This window comes from Lathyrus oleraceus, chromosome 7 (genome assembly GCF_024323335.1).
Source record: "Lathyrus oleraceus cultivar Zhongwan6 chromosome 7, CAAS_Psat_ZW6_1.0, whole genome shotgun sequence".
Taxonomy (NCBI): Eukaryota; Viridiplantae; Streptophyta; class Magnoliopsida; order Fabales; family Fabaceae; genus Lathyrus; species Lathyrus oleraceus.
Genome location: NC_066585.1, coordinates 40,112,924 through 40,119,047, shown reverse-complemented (window position 1 = coordinate 40,119,047; position 6,124 = coordinate 40,112,924). Strand labels below are relative to the sequence as shown.

The 6,124-nt window shown below is 28.9% G+C and overlaps 1 long non-coding RNA gene across 1 annotated transcript; it reads right to left on the bottom strand.

Moving 5' to 3' along the window:
- Positions 1-477: 477 nt before the first annotated feature.
- On the bottom strand, positions 478-1,545 carry LOC127107496 (uncharacterized). Its single transcript, XR_007795744.1, has 3 exons — positions 1,367-1,545; positions 1,062-1,188; positions 478-947 (listed from the first exon to the last, which is right to left on the bottom strand). It is a non-coding gene; the product is annotated as an uncharacterized LOC127107496 (long non-coding RNA).
- Between the last annotated feature and the right edge of the window lie 4,579 nt (positions 1,546-6,124).

The following is a 6,124-nucleotide window of genomic DNA, read 5'->3' as shown; positions in this document are numbered from 1 at the left end:
CTTTTTAATTTATTTTAAAAGTATAATAATGAAAGTAAAAAAAAATTATAAAATTAAGATATAGTAACAATACATATTTTTTTTTTGAGATATTTATGTTACATAAATAAGAGAGTGGTTGAATATAATAATAATAATAATAAAAAATAATAATAATAAATATAATAATAATAATTAAGTTCATAATAATAATAATGATAATAATAATAATAATAATAATAGTAACAAATGAGTATTTTATATTATTTTGTATTGTTTTTATTGAACAAAAGGCAATATTCAACCATTCTCTTATTCACGTAACATAAATATCTCAATAAAATATATATGCATTGTTATTATATCTTAATTTTTTAATTTTTTTTTACTTTCATTATTATACATTTTAAATAATTTTTTTTTTCAAATATATTTTATAATTTTTTTACTAATAATTTAGTAAATTTTAGTTAAATAATTTTTTTTAACATAGTATAATTATCTAAATAAATAGTATAATTATATAAGAAATACATAGAATAATTTGATGAAATTCACTTAATATTTAATTTACTTTTGAATTAATTTTTGAATACATTCTATTTTTCAATAAATATTTTTAGTTTCTAATATACGAACTTAACCTATAATACATCGAAGATGACAATGACTTGGAATTTCTGAACTCATCCACAATATCTTCTGCTTGCTTTCTCTTCCTATCATTGTTATCTCCTAACATGCTCGTCGTGGAAATATAAAGGCCTACTTTGGCAGGAACTCCTTCAAATTACCATTTTTCACGGATAATCATGCATTCAGAAATTCTAAGAAGAGAGCAGCAGTTGATTTCATTGATCTTACAAAGCCTAACAAGTTACCAAATATAGGTCCAAATTCAGAGAGTAACACAGGAGAAGCTGACACCGAAGCATGCCATTAGTGTTCCTCTCAATCTTCAATTATAACTGGCGATAGTGGGACAAATAGGAAATAAAAATAAAATTTATAATTAATATCAAAATTTACATTGGGCTTCAACAAAATCTCAAAATAAAATCATAAATTAAGGTCAAATTCACCTCATTTAATCAAGGAAGTCACGGTCGAGAAATGAAAAATAATATCTCCGACAAAAGACCAATCAAATTGCATTGTAGAATTTTTTGTCGAATGAATAAATTCCATCTTCATTAGCTTACAGTAAAGCTGCATAATTTAGATCAAAAAACTTAAAATATTGGATTTATTTTATTATATTATATAATAGGAGTATGGTTAAGTGGTGGAACCCTATGAAAATTGATTATCGGTGCGAGTTTGATAGTCAAATAATAAAGTGAAAAGGTGTTTGTGTTTGTAATAAGAATATAGCTATTTCATTTACCAGGTATTTCATATTTCTGTTTGATTTATGTTTATATAACATATAACTGCTCAAAATAGAATAATCACAATGCACTAATGGTTGGAAGGAAGTTTTGGATTGGTAGAGAAAGTGTTTAACTATTTGGAAAAGGACAGAAAACTTTTGGAAAAGAGAAGGCTACATGTATTATTGAGTGTATATAATTTTGGCTTAATACAAACTCAAGTGCATCATATCTATTTATACTAGTGGTATTTCTAAATCAACAATTAGGATTTTGCCACCACAAATTTAATCCAATGACTATAAATCACTCTCTAGAATTTTCTTTAGTATTCTAGAAAAAAATTCTAACTTATCCTCATCTAGTGAAATCCATGAATCTCTCTAGAATAGGCTTCTAGAAGTTGGACTTATTAAAAAACAAATTTGGACTTAAAATTCTTAATACCCAAAAACTAACAAACCCAAATTCAATTTAAATATTCGACACCCCCTCCTTAAAGAAAATTTATTATGTCACCCCCGACCTGTCACCCCACATCATTTTATAATAACAAAAGTACCCTTTTTATTATCTACCTTTCTAAAATTCACATTATGTAAAAAACCATTCTCCCTGTAAAATTGGTAAAAATAAAAAATTCGGTAGTTATTTTGATATGTTTGGTACGTAAATTTTTCCAAGTGAGAAATCTTATGCATTTTTACCTGAATTTGAAAAATTCTGTTTGATTTTTTATTAGTTTTTTTGAAATATTTAGTATTTTTTTTGTATTTATACTATACTTTAATGAAAAATAAATGATATTTTGATGTAGGTTTAGTGAATCTTTTTTGGAAAATTCGGCAGTTTTTGGGTAGGGGTTTGTGTTCATACCGGAGATTTCAAAGAGTTTGGTACATTTCTACCGATATTTCAAAATATTCTGAAAATATTGAAAAGTATCAGGTTTTTTAAAAAATTCGGTATACCAGATTTTTTGCATAAATAAAAAAATATGGTAGTTCAATATGCCTCATCTATGTGGTCCAAATCCTTAAGATTCACCTGGAAATTTTACATAGTTTTTCCTCATTGACGCTATATGTTTGACTTGCATGTTTAATTTTTAAATTATTCATAAAATTTCTCTTGAATGTGGAAGTTAGAAACCTCTTGGTTTCTAAAATTCCATTCATCTCATTGCTAATGATCAATATGTAATCAACATGAAGACAAAGGAATATCATAATGTTCTCACACAACTTTGTGTACAAACACTTGTCACAAGAGTTTGATGAAGAGTGTTTTTAGATAGCCATGCATGATGATGCAAGCAGGTTTTAGATGAAGTGAGAGATGAAATTATGAGCAATTTAAAGTAGTATAATAAAAATTGCAATGAGCACCTTAGTTATCACTTGTCTCAAATCTTCACTTGAATTTCTATGTTGGACCTTCTTGATCTATTTCATCGTTGATGTGTATGACACTTTTGATCTTTTTCTTCTTTGATAATCTTTGTATTCATCAAAACTGGACTAGATATAAGATGTATTCTTCACAATATCCCCATTTTGATGGTGACAGACTCTTTGAATTCTTATTTTGATAATGATTGAAAAATCTTTCCCTAAGTTGCGTGTCTCCCCAATAATTGGTAAATCTTGCAATGACAAAGTCAAACGTTTGATGTCATTGGTTCAATGCTTGTTTTTTAATCCATACACGGATTTGACAAGCTTCCACGCCTTTTATTTTGTACTGTCATTCCCCAAAATTCACCCTACCATTCATAATGTTCATATAGATCACTAACCCCAATCATTTTCATATCATCATAAGCATTCATTTCATCTGCATAAACATGTTTCAACACAAGAAGATAGCTGACTTGAATTCATGCGTTTGGGTTTACACCTAGTGGAAACTAGGGTTCATCAGTAATTTGAGGTGGATCAATTAATCAGACCCTAATCCATTGGTTTATGACATTGGTAGATCCTTTCACTTGCATGGTAAATCACCTATCTTGAGGCATCTGATCAAGCATGATCATGCCTTGATCCTTGAGGTTTAGCACATGTCTTGTTAACCAGGTATCCATTTGGTTTCATACCTTACTTCACTCTTGGATCCATGTTCATTCAGAATCAGCCATTTAATTATTGATTACAAGTTTCTAGTGTATGATTCATTGATACATTCATCCATTCATTTCCTTCGGCCATGGTTCAATTTCCTTCAAGGTCTTGCTATCACTTGGATTCATTAATTCACTGGATGTTGTTATTAGATTCATCATTGTGTCATAATCTTTTCCCAAATTGATTTTAATTTCAAATTAGTTCTAGAAGTTCAAATTGATTTTTGAAATTTAAATTAGTTTTAGAAATCATTTCATCATCTTTTATTCTAAATTAATTTTAGAATTTTTGATTCAATTTTAGAGATTCAAACTATTTCTTACTAATGGGTCATGGTGGTATTATTTGTTAGTTGGTCCATTAACCATTCTTTTCATTACAAAATTCAGCATAAAAATTTACATTGCATTAAGTTCATGGTGGTATTATTTGTAATCTTAAACTTTCAATGAGAACTATCTCTACATTACTCTCTTTCTTCTATTCCAAGTTTTCTACATGCAAGTATGTGCGTATCATTCTGTCATAACATTGTCATTGCTGCACTAAGAGCATTCATCATTACACTGTTGATGTTCTAACAAACTCATGGGTAATAAAAAAATTAGCTAAGTATTGTTTTGGATTATAATTTCTGATATGTGTTAATATGATTTGAAGTTGTTATAATGCGAAACAAATATTATGATAATATAAAACTAAAAACTACATCATGAAGAGACCAAGCATATACTCAAACCAGTTATCACAATTCCAAGCACAATCCCATCAAATTTAAAGAAACAAATACAGAAGAAAATATATAATTTATAATGACAAAAGTTTGACCTCAACAAAACTCCATAATAGAAACTTTAAAATCCCAATGACACCAAAATCATTAATCAAGAAAATCAACGTCGTTGAAAAATAAAAAATCTCCCTGACAAGGGATCAATCAAATCACATGATAGAATACTTTTTAGAATTTCTCAACTCATCCACACTATATATCTTCTGCTTGCTTTCTCTTCTTATCATTGTTATCCCATAACAAGCTCGCTTTACCTTCTTGAGATATTTCTGCTTAATCATTGTCGGTGAACTCCGCTTTCTCACCATGGAAATACAAAGGCAGGTATAATGCTTAAATTCTGCAACAGTTAGTCTTATATCAAATTGTTGGCCTTCTTTGGCAGGAACTCTTTTGAAGTGTGAATTGTTGCTTAAATTCTTTTGAGGTTAGATTTCTTTCTTGATTATGAACCACATTCAACATCAACAAAGAGTTTGATCCATTTTTCTCAAAGTAAGTCTACTCAATAGATCTAGATCTTTCTGAAAAATTCCCAAGATGTGGATGACAGCAAAAATCAAATTAAGATGAAATTCAATATTAATTGTTAATTGGTACAAGCAGGAAAGACAGAGAAGAAAAGTAAAATTTATAATCACAAATATTTGACCTAAACAAGACCTTAAAATCCCAATGACAACAAAAAAATCATAAATTAAAATAAAATTCACCTCGTTTAATCAAGGAAATCATGGTCGAAAAATGGAAAAAAATATCTCTAACAAGAGACCAAGCAAATCCCATAGTATAGATTTCGTCTAAATAAATAAACTCCATTTTCATCTTTTAGAATGAAAGCTCTATATTTAGATAAAGATTTAGTAAAGATTTGTATATCAAATACGAATGAACTTAAATAGATGGAAGAATTAGATCTAAAAAAATCGAGTTGGTATTAACAGTTGAAGGTACCTATGAGAAAGGATAACGTTGAATTTAAAGTTAGGGTTTGTCTACCTAACATTAATAATAATGTGAAAAGGTATTTCTGTTTGTAATAAGAATATAACTATTACATTTATCAGCAAAGGTATTTCACATTCTTGTTTAATTTATGTTTTGGATAGGTTGAGAAAATGTTTAAGAATTTGGGAGAGGATAGGAAGTTTTTAGGAAAGGGGAAGGCCACTTGTATGTCTAAATCAATGATTGGGATTTTGCCACCACAAGCATAATATAATAGCTATAAATCACTCTTTAGAATTTTCTCTATTATTCTAGAAAACATTCTAACTTATCATTATTTTCTAGAGAGTTCCACGAATCTCTCTAGAATAGGCTTCTAGAAGTTGGACCAATTACACCACAAATTTGGACTTAAAATTCTTTAGACCCAAAAACTAACAAACCTAAATCAATTTAAATATTCAACACCCAACCTCCTTAAAGAAATTTTTGGCTTGGTTAGAGTGGGGAGAAGAAGAGAATGGCTAGTCCTAAAGCATACAAAGATAAGAGAGGAAAGATAAACCCTTGGAGTTCCTTTTCTTGAAATCATAGAGATGATTCAATATGCTCCTTTCCTTTGGACTTAGCACACAAACAAGCAAACAACAATTTGAATTCAAGCTCCTAGGATCTGCATTTGGCTTGTCTCTTAACTTGGCTACTCATGACAATGGTCATTTTTTCACAATCTTAAGGTAGGATCCCTATCACACAAAAGCAAACATCAAAAAGTTTACAACACAATAAGGGGAATGGACAAATAATAAGTTTGGATGATAAGTCCTTTGATGACAACTTTGAAATTTAGCATTCTAAAGACATGAGGCCTAGTTGCTCTTCAACAAGTTTAGCATTCTAAAGGC